This window comes from Paroedura picta, chromosome 13, assembly GCF_049243985.1.
Source record: "Paroedura picta isolate Pp20150507F chromosome 13, Ppicta_v3.0, whole genome shotgun sequence".
In the NCBI taxonomy this organism is placed as follows: domain Eukaryota; kingdom Metazoa; phylum Chordata; class Lepidosauria; order Squamata; family Gekkonidae; genus Paroedura; species Paroedura picta.
This window is the reverse complement of record NC_135381.1, coordinates 24,376,895-24,388,062: the sequence shown is the minus strand read 5'-3', so window position 1 is coordinate 24,388,062 and position 11,168 is coordinate 24,376,895.

The window sequence follows — 11,168 nt, the reverse complement described above, 5'->3', positions numbered from 1 at the left end:
AGACGTTCCCTTGCCAAGTTGCCATTGCCTGCCTTGGGTACTAGTGACCCTGGACTTCTTTGCTGGTCTCCCATCCCAGTGCTGACAAAGACCAACCCCGCTTAGCTTCCTGAAGAAAACAACAGCTTCAGAAGGTGGGCTGGATGATATATTCTTGCTGATGTCCTTCCTCTACTCTAACCCTGTCCTTCCCAGGCTCCACCCCAGATCTCTAGGAATTTCTTAACCCAGGATCAGCAAGTGACCATCTTTGGGAGGCTGGAAAAGCCTGCTTGGTCCTGGCCATGGGATTTTCCATTGCTTGCCTCTCTCTCTCCCCTCCCCACCATCTGTCTTTCTCCCCAATGAGGACCCAAAGTAGCTTTTATAAATTACTTTTATAAAGATATATTTTCCCCGGACTAAAATATGGCCCCTGCACAACCACCAAAATGGAAGTGTAGATAATAGTGTATTTTGTCATTTCAGTTGATTTAACAACAGGAAGGAGGTGTGTATTCATGCTGGGGGGGTGCATACCAGGGATGTCACCTGGGAGCCCAGGGGGCAGCAGCCTGAAAAAGCTTTGGAACCTGATGATGTTTTCCGACATCGTAAAGCAGCTGGGAGAACCGGAACAGGGTCTCTTTGCCACCCGAGAAAACAGACAGACAGTACGTTTCATGTCTTGGCATTACCAACCAGGAACAGAGGCGGTAGATGCCCTGCTGTCATTGTGGCCAGAGGCTCTACTTTATGCATTCCATCCCATGCCATTACTTCTGAGAGTTCTGCAAAAGGTAAGAGAGGAAAGAGCAGAAGTCATAGTCATCCCCCCTTACTGGCCAAGGTGGCCATGGTTCTCGGCATTAATGTCCCTGTCAAAACAGGAGCTGATTCATCTTCCGGTATCCCCGGACCTAATAGCACAGGGATCAGTGTGGCACCCGGATCCAGGGTAGCTACAGTTAGCCACTTGGAGGTTGAGAGGGAACAGTTAGAAACACTAGGCTACAGCTCTCAAATGACTGACACTATTCTAGCATCCTGAAGAAAATCTACAACAAGAATATACAACTACACATGGAAGGTATTTGTCCGGTGGTGTAGGCAGAAGTCGGTGCACTACATGAAGCCCATGGTGAAGAAGGTCATGGAATTTTGCAGGGTGGAGTGAAAAAGGAGCTGGCAGCAGCCACAATAAAGAGGCAAGTGGTAGCACTGGTGTTGGTACTACCCAAGATATAATGTCAGCCCCTATCGTGACATCCGCACATGGTGCGGTTTCTTAAAGGAGTGACAGCGACATCCAGGCCTGTAAAGCCTTGTTTTCCTTCATGGAACCTCAACGTAGGGTTAAGAGGTCTCGTCAAGGCACCATTCGAACACCTCAGATCAGTGGCTTTGAAGTGGCTTAGGAGGAAGGTGCTGTTTCTGGTGGCAATAACATCGGCAAGACGGGTTTCGGAATTTATTTATTTATTTATTTATCATACTTATATACCGCCCTCCCCGGAGGCTCAGGGCGGTTTGGCAGTGCTTTTGGTGCGTAAGCAGCTGTGTGTCCTTCATAAAGATAGAGTGGTACTGTGGATGGACCCGACTTTCCAACCTAAAGTGGGCTCATCCTTTCACAGAGAACAAGAGATAGTACTGCCTACATTCTACAGGAACCTGACTACAGCCAAGGAGCTCAAGTGACATCTGTTAGATGTGCGTAGGGCGATAATATACCTGAAAAGGACTGAAGATGTGAGAAAATCGGACTCTTTCTTTATCGCAATCGCCAGTCCAAACAAGGGTGGCAAAATGTCTTCGGCAGCAATGAGTCCGTTTGTTCAGGACTGCATCAAGGAGAAATACAGGAATCAGAAACAAAGAATTCCGGAAGGGATTACGGCTCATTCTTTATGGAGCATGGCCATGAATGCAGCGTTATCAAACAGAGCATCAGTTGAAGAAATTTGTAATGCGGCTACCTGGTTGTCTCTTTTGACATTCAACAGACATTATAAGATCAGCGAGTATCACGCCTCCCAAGCTGCCTTCTGGTGAAGGGTAATGGGCCATGTTACTCAAGAGAAATGACAATGATCCCGCCTAAGTGGGACACAGCTCAGGGAGGTCCCAGAGTATGCCCTCGCCCCCTAGAGGGAGAATGACCTTTTGACCTACCTTGTGAAGGGTCTTTCTCCTCTACAGGGAATAAGAGGGCATCCTCATCCCTCCCAGATCATCATACCTGCAAGAAGGACTGTGGCAGCGGAAAGTGGATGCTGCAAGATGACAAGTTGGAGATTTGTAATGTTGCCATGGTTAGCACACTTAAGGTTTGCCTTAGCTGCATTTTGTTGACCTGTTATATGTTACTTGTTGGTTCTTCTTCTTGTTAAGTGTGTTTTAATAGAGCAGATTTTCATGGCTTGCGGAGTTGCTGAACCGACTGCAGGGCGACTCCCACCTGATGACGAAAAAAAGAAGAACTTTTTGACTAAGTCCTGCCTCCCTGATGGATTGGTGGTAATCACCCAGAAGATGACCTCTTATTCCGCCTAGAGGAGAAAAACCCTTCACAAGGTAGGTCAAAAGGTCCGCTCAGAGCCGAATTTTATGAGATTTTGGCACCAAGTTAAAACATTTCTTTTGCTTACAAGTTTTTTGTCAATCTTCCACCTCCCCTTATGGAAGAATGTTAATCCTGCATGTTTGCTGTCCTTATACTATTTTTGCATTGTTGGTTTTGAAGATTTTACAGCATATTGTTAATCTCTGTTCTGATTTTAAATTATATGCTTTAAAAACACTGCTGTCTTATTGTCCAAACCTGTTGTTTTAGGTATTTTCAGCTTTTTTACCTTCTGGGAATCCTGTTGAAATAATAAAAGAATAACAATTAATAAATTAAAAATAAAAGAATAAACAATATCAATCACCCATGGGCCAATTTAAATGGGCAGAACTAGAAAAGGTAGGTTTGCATTGAGGTTTTCAGTTTAAAGATGCTTGGGTGATCACAGATCTCCTGGCATCATGTCTAGCTTGGCCTTCCATACAATCAGCCAGATGCCTCTGGGACTTGACAAGCCAGACATGTAGGTGATGACCTTTCCTCTGTTGTTGGTTCCTAGCATCTGATGGTCAGAATAAGTTTGACTCTGGACATGGAATCTGTACATTTAGGGGCCTCTGGAGTTTTGTTTTGCAATCTTAGCTCAGCCACCACAAAGCCATTACATGAATTATTCAAATTGGATGGCCTTGCCAATGCTTAATTAGAACACTTTAGCAGTTTGCAGAGTTGCTTAATTTTATTTAGCTTTTGTTTTCTTTTTGCAGAATTTGGAACTTTGCATTTAGTTGCTTTGGAGGAGATGGGAAGACAAGTATAAGCAGAAGTGTTGGGACAGAAATACTGCTGTATCAGGACCATTGAGACCACTTCATACAGCAGCCAACTCAAATGACCCTGGAAGGCCTACAAGCAGGGCATAGATGCCCGAATCCCTCCCACCCCAAAGCAGTGGGAAAACCAGAAAGTGGTTTCACACCTCTCTAGGATTCCTACAGAAGACTAGTATAACTCCCAGGTTTGATTTCCTTGGAAGTAATGGCTCTTTAAAAAAGAGAATTTTCTTTTACTGGCTGCAGCATGGCAACAAAAAACAGGAGCTGGGAGGCACAGCCTATATTTAATTATAGCTAATACCCATTGCCTGGCCTCTGCTTCATGAATATGCCTCATTTCTTTTAAAACCCAATTAATTTAAAGTTTCCATGGCAGTGAATCCCACGAACTAACCCCTGTTTGCATGACACTTTGTTTTGCCATTCTTGAATCTACTGGGCATTGGGTTAATTTGGTGACACCTGTAGGCTTACCATTCCCCAGTTAGGGCCTGGGGATCCCCTGTTTTATTTATTTTGTTTTTATTTATTATTTGGATTTTTATCCCACCACTCTCTGAAGACTCTGAAGACTAGAAACCAGGAGAAATCCCCCAAAACAGACTTGCTTTTGTAAAGGTCCCTCAATTACTCCCTCCTACTTTCTTCCCTGAGAGAAGATATATAAAGTTAAACTCCCTTCTCTCCATTGGCTGAGGTCTCCTCTCCCCTCCTCCTCTTTTGGGAAAGGGGAAAGGAAAGAGAGGGAGAGGGAGAGGGAGAGGGAGAGAGAGAGCAAAGTCAGAATCATATCTATTGCACCCAGGGGCATAAACTTTTCAATTTCCCTGGGGGTTTGGGAGGGGGGTTGGCCCGAGACCCAGTGGCATAATAGGGAGAAGCCAGTGACTTCACAGGGAGGGCCTATGGAGGTGGGGCCCTAGGGAATTTGGGGAGGGAACATGTACAGCGTTCAGAGTAATGGTAGCTATCATCTCACTCTAAATTCATATCTCGTGAGTACAAGCATATTTTGAGGCAATTCAGAACAGTGCCCATAGTCATGACTCCAAATAAAATCCACAATTATGCCACCTAGTATTGGATATACTTTGCTTTCTTAGCACACTGCTCAAAAAGTCTACCTTAAAAACATAGACATCTAGAACAAATTATTATTAAAATCACATGTCAGTTTATGGGAAATGATTACATTCCTGTGCATAGTTAATTTCTCCTTTCTAGGTTCAATATATGACCATTTATGCACTGGGAACTTCACTGCCCCAGCTCCCATGCAGGAGTGCAAATCGAGGACGGTTGAGGTGCACCAGGCCAAATGCTCTCCATGTAGGTGCAGGAAGAGGTGGGGCAACCTGCCATGACTGAAACTCCAGCCTGCAGTCTGGTGTGAAACCTCCAGTGCGTAAACGGTCAATAAAACACATTTGCCTTCGATAATAGAAGGCAAAGACTTACCTGGCCGCCCATTTGACGGGCGGAGGAGCAGGCGCCAGAAGGAAGAGGCGCGAAGTTGTGTCGTGCCGGGAGGCACGTGAAGGGCGGCACGACGCAGGACGCAAGGGGTGGGGAAAGCGGCGGGCTATTTAAGCGCCACGTGCGCTGGCCTCGGCCTCTTTTCCCCACCCGGAGCTGCGAGCGGAGGAGGCTTTCCCTCCCACCCTCCCTTTGTACAAGCATTGTTGGTTTGAGTTGTTGTGTTTATTCTTCATTTACTTGCTTATGTCACAGCTTACGGCGGGCGGGGTGGCATAGGGAGAGCCGGAGCTTTTTGGGGGGAGTACGGCTTGCGGCCCAACTCCCAGGTTGGGACCTCTTAAGAGGTGGCTGTGCGTGGAGGATTTGACCCTTCGTGGAGAAGGCTAGGGCTTCACGCAGCCGGGTGGCCCGAGGTTGGACCGATGGAGGTGTGCGCCCCCTGCGGTACCTTGGGTGGCACTTCCCAGGTAGGAATCCCTGTGGCCAGGGAACCCCTCTCCCGGCTGGGAGAAGGGGAGGGATCCTGGTAAGGCCACTAGGGAATTGGGTGCGGGATGTGGTCGGCTGACCACAGAACAGGCTCTCACCTTTGCCAACCCAACACTCCAGGTTATTGTTTGCAATAAAGCTGTGGCCGGTTATGCCAACTTAACTTAAGGTGCAAGCGTCTTCACTGGGGCCAGTAATGCCCTCCTGCCTGTCAAATGATCTTCAGATAGTTGAAATATAGCTTTATCTTTTAATTAACAACACAAATTATTTATTTATATTTTTAAAATTACAATGTAATCAAATTATTAAGTCTGTGGGTCTTCAGAACAGCTCTTTTTATTTAGCAACTCCAGCAACAAACTCCAGAAACTGAACAAAGTAAAACAGGCAAACTCATGTGCTTTTATACCTTTCAGGCAGCCCACTGCTGCCTCTGATTGGCCCTAAGCAGAGCAATCGGATTGACTCTAAGCAGAGCAGTCAGATTGGCTCTAACAGAGCAATCTGGTTGGACCTTAACAGGTTCCTTTGATTCGTTAGTCTCCATGGCACAATCACTGTTGGAGGAGCCTTCCTTGCAGCTGGTCACCGCCTTGATGGTTTCTTCATCCAAAGCCCTGTCATCTATCAACATGTTGGTAAAATGGGCAAGATGTTTTGGAAGGGATGAATGAGTTCTAACTAACTGTGAGATTCTTTGTTCACTCCAAGAAATGCAAACCTTCCTTAGAAAAGTTTATTTATGAGAACAGAGCAAGATACTACACATAAGGCATAGTTAGAACTAACATACAGATTACCAGTGGACACATATAGGGTCAGGGGAGGTGCTCCCCTTCCTGGGAACATAAATGAGATAACATGTCAAGGAAGTCACAACATCTTTATAACAACTATCAGTGAGAAAATGATGGGAAGAGGAAGAATGGAGACCAAATGCATGTGGGGGGGGGGGGGAGGAAAGTGAAGAATATTAGAGTATCTGGTTTGCTTGGAAACTACAAAGGGAATTCTTCCATGGGTGCAAGCTAAGCCTAGGCATGGCAAAGTATTAAATCAGAGCAGGACTATTTATTTACTTAGATTTTTATACCCCCTTTCCATACAGCTCAGGGCTACGAAATCATGGCAGAAATACACGTGGGTTTCTGACAGGGGTGAAGCTATGGCAAATATGGAGGATTTTATGGGATTTTTGATGTTTTTGCCAATGGATACAACAGCTGTAAAGGGCTGTCCTGTCCCTCAGCTGCCATTGTAACTGATTTTGTCAATATGACTTGGCACTGGTTTTCCTGGAGGTGCTGAGCCCTCCCTGGCCAAACCTGGGGGGGGGGCTCAAGTCTTTAATCCACCCCCCTCCAAGTTAATGCCCATCGTTGCATTTTTAAGACTTAAACTTTCATGTGATGCACAGTTCTTGGGTGGGTGGGGGTTCTTCTGATAAGCACAATTTATATTGAGGTCACACTGCTCTCCTGTTTACTTTGAGATTTGATCTCTCTTACTCACACATACACACATACACGCACACTTACGCACATGTGTGTGTGTGTGTGTGAGAGAGAGAGAGAGAGAGAGAGAGAAAGATCTCCTGGGAAGAGAGATCTTCTCCATCCCTCATGAGCAGCAACCATGGACCTGGTAACTGTCCTTTCAAGTTATAGAAGAAGGAAGGTAATCTCTATTTCTTTATTCCTTTTAAAGATAGAGTTGTGGTTATGGAATTCTATAGTATATTAAGAATAACCTACAAGAGCCATTGGAAAATATGTATTTAGAATAAGAACTTCCTGGTATTGTATAAATTATTTTCTTCTGTGACCCGATTGGCTTATTTGGAGATTTCCATACTTGCATCTTCTTGGCTCTAGAACAGACAGAATAGTTAGACAGTTAGGAATCTCTTCTGCCTCCTCCTTTTCTATACAACATTGTTTCTCTTCTAAATAAAACTGCTTTATTCTTTTAAGCAGCGTGATGCTCCCCTTTCTTGCATGCTTAAACTCTACTAACACTCACTTGACTTAAAAGCCCCTTGCCTGTGTTGAGGTAACTTGGCTGTGACTTGCCAGCACTTCATACAAACATTCCTTTCTTCCCCCCCTCTCCCCTTACTCGCCCCCCTGTGAAGTCACTGTTTAATATTTTTTACATAATGGGCTTCAACACTCATCAGATGTGATGCTATAAGTTTCTATGCTTGTACAGCCTGAGGTGCTGTAGCTAATCTCCGAGACCTATGTTGTAGGTTTCCCATTCGCTCCTACAGCAAACAAGCCATAACACACACAACCTTAGGGAACAGTGTATGACTTCACTGTTCATTCAGCCAAACACACAGGATTGTCAAAAGTAATAACAATGTAAAATATGTATTCACATGCTATGCCGGGTGTGTGTGTGTGTGGGGGGGAGGAGGCCATGTGTGGGGAGAAGTCGATAGAAGAGTCGAAGGACAGAATGCTTACAATGCAGATGATCCGGGGGAAATTACTAGAATGGAGGCAGGAGAGTCTGCATATCTCTACTATTTTGTAAAGATCACAAACCTTTTGACAGTTAAACATACCACTCCCCCCATTTTTAGGACCTCCTTGAAGCATAAATCCTGAGATGGATCATATTTTGCCAGTGAAAATTTCTTTTCCCAAAGAGACAGAAGATCCTAAGTTTTTGGTCTCCCAGATAGAGAAATTATCATTGTACCCTTCTTGTCTCCTGAAGATGAAACTCAAATACTTTGGCCACCTCATTAGAAGGAAGGACTCCCTGGAAAAGCGCCTAATGCTGGGAGCGATTGAGGGCAAAAGAAGAAGGGGACGACAGAGAATGAGGTGGCTGGATGGAGTCACTGAAGCAGCCGATGCAAGCTTAAATGGACTCCGGGGAATGGTAGAGGACAGGAAGGCCTGGAGGATCATTGTCCATGGGGTTGCCATGGGTCGGTCGCGACTTCGCACCTAACAACAACAACAACACAACCCTTCTTGTCTAGGGCATAGCTTACTTTGATCCCCCCCATCCTCTAAACCAGGGGCAGCCAAAGTGGCTTTCCAAATATCCGTGGACTACAGTTACCACGAATCCCTGCCATGCTGGCTTCCATGGACTTCTGGAGAATGACAGTTTGGCCACCCCTGCTATCAAGCAATTTCTATGAAATACTTTTGTGAATTTCCTTTTGTGTTATTTTTTTCCTTTGGTCTGTTGTGCTACTTGTCTGTAGACCTTAACAGTCAATTTTCTTGAGCTAGCACCACCGGAGGGGGCCGGGAATTGGAAGAGCACACCACCATGCAGGAGTTTACGGGCAAAATTGCTAAAGTAAAGCTTACACCTAACAACAACTCGCCCCTCCCCCAACAGAACAGACCAATGCTTTTAGCACTGCCATTTCTCTCTTAAGCTTTATGAGACAGAGGACAGTTTTACACACACACGCACACACACACAATATAAAAAATCAATTTTTGAAAGAGGGACAAATTGTTACCATAGTGATGGCTTTTCAGTAGAATTATTTTGCTTAATAGCAATGCAAAGTCTTAAATGTCTTAAATGTCAAGTGTCCCTTATTTAGAAATGGATTGTGTTGTGGCGTGATGCATCATTCCGCATCCTTATCCATCCATGATTCCTCTTAATATTTGTGAAACAGGCCAGGGGGTGGAGTGTGTCTAGGGTGTCTGAGTTGGAATGGGGCCCTAAAGCTCCCACAGCCGGAGATGTGAATACAGATATTTGGGGGGTGGGTCGCTTGCAGTCCGGGATTGGAGGGATGCATCCCCCGCAACACGGAGAGGCAGTGTGGTATAGTGTGCCGTGCGTAGGGTTCCCCTCCACATTGTGGAAGCTCATGGCATTGCCTCAGCCCACCCAAAGATAAAATGTGCTCTCTCTTTACTTATGTTGAAACATCCTCTTGAGAGCAAGGCAGCCCACTGGGGTGTTTTGATTAAACGAGAGAGATGCCTTGCCCCCTGATCTAATGATTTCACTTCAGGGTTTTTTTTTTGTGAGAAATGACATTGTGTGCTGGCATGACACCAGTTTACCTGTTACTCCCTCCTGCCCTTCCTCCCAGGAGATTTCTGGGTGTGGTTAGGAACCTTGCACAAGTTTATGCAAATAAACCTTTTGATTTCCTTTGCAAGCAACTGGGACCAAGGCTTATTCTGCATCTCTTGATTTTCCCGCTTTTATCCTTGCCGATCTCCGCCCGATTCAGGCTCGGGCATTATGAGTGATCTGCAACAAACATTATTTCCGAAACGAAACAGCTTTAACATACTTGCGTCATCTGCATCACGTTAGTTTAAATCGATTCTTGACATTCTGACGTACTTCCCACCAGAGTGCGCCTGGATCTGTTTTTTTTATTACCGTATTTGTATACTTTTCCATTCCTGTGCTGTCTCAAACAATCTAAGCTCTCAAAACAGAGCTGAACAGCGTATTTACCCGTGAAACAATTATTCCCCCTTTCTTTCGACTCCGCTAGTCGACCAATCAGCAGGAGATAAACACGTTCAGTCAGCATTGGAAAGGAGGGGGGGGGGGTTGTCGACCAATCAGCAAGAGAGAACCACGCAGTGTCAGCATTGGAAACGCGGGGGTTGGTTGACCAATCAGCAAAAGACAGTTCCGTAACGTCACCATTGGGGAGGAGCGGGGGGAGGAATGCCGGTTAATCCGAGTGCCGAGGACATCTACACGGGGATCCTTTGGTGCATCCGGCGCGAATTGGTGGATATTCCGGAAAATAAGCGCTCCCTGATATTCCGAGGCAAAGGTACGGTGAATGCAGGTCGAGGCATGACGGCTGCAGATGGAAAATTTCCATCGATGGAAATCAAACTGGAAATCGATTTCAGTGCAGACAGGAGGGACTGAATCGACCTGGGAGTAGAATAAAAGCTCCGTGCAGTTTACACCCAGTTCTTTGAGGAATCTGAAGGATCTTCTTATGTTCCCATTATAACACTCCCCCCTAAAGACAGTTTGGCAGAATACACTGTGAAAATCATCTCGAACCCATTCACATTATACCTTAAATGTTTTGGGTTTGTCTTTTTTTTTTTTTTTGCAAATACCCCTCCATAAAGGCTTTGTCTAGATTCCACCACCTTTCTCTTGCAATGCCGCAGACTTCATTAACACAATGAGGTTAGGGCATAATATTGGAAAAGCCTCCTCCTTAATTGTCATTAATTGCAGAACTTTATATGCAAATGCTTTGTGCAGTAGTGTCTGCAATCATTGGTGTCCTATTTAGGAAGTAGGTCAGACTCCATTATGCCTCCAAGTTGATTTATTTTTCAGATATTTTCCTTATGAAAAGTGCTTTGGAGGAAAGATTACTGCAGTGTGACCTGCTGAAGAATCAGTTCAGTACCATCAACTGTCTATCTTTCTTCTCCAAAGACTATTGCATTTACATTCTCAGAATTAATGCATTTGTCAGCTGAGAATTTAGAATCCCTACAGGTTTCATTAACAAGTTGGCTGCCCTGATATTGCTGTGCACTCCAGTGGAGACACAGAACCTGCCACTAGAAAATAAATCCATACTAAAATAAATCCATACTTCTCAATTGAGAAACTTGTAGGAGAACATTTTAATCTCTCGAGGCACTCAACGGAAAATCTCAAAAAGCTGTTTTAGTGCAAAGGAATTTCAGAAACAGGCTGGACTGGGAGGTTGCTGATTTACAAGTTATTACAATACTCAGTCCCCCTTAAAGTCCTACTGTATTCCTCAAGGTGGTGAGGTGGTGAACTGTGGAGGTCACACCCCGCAGGCCAATTAC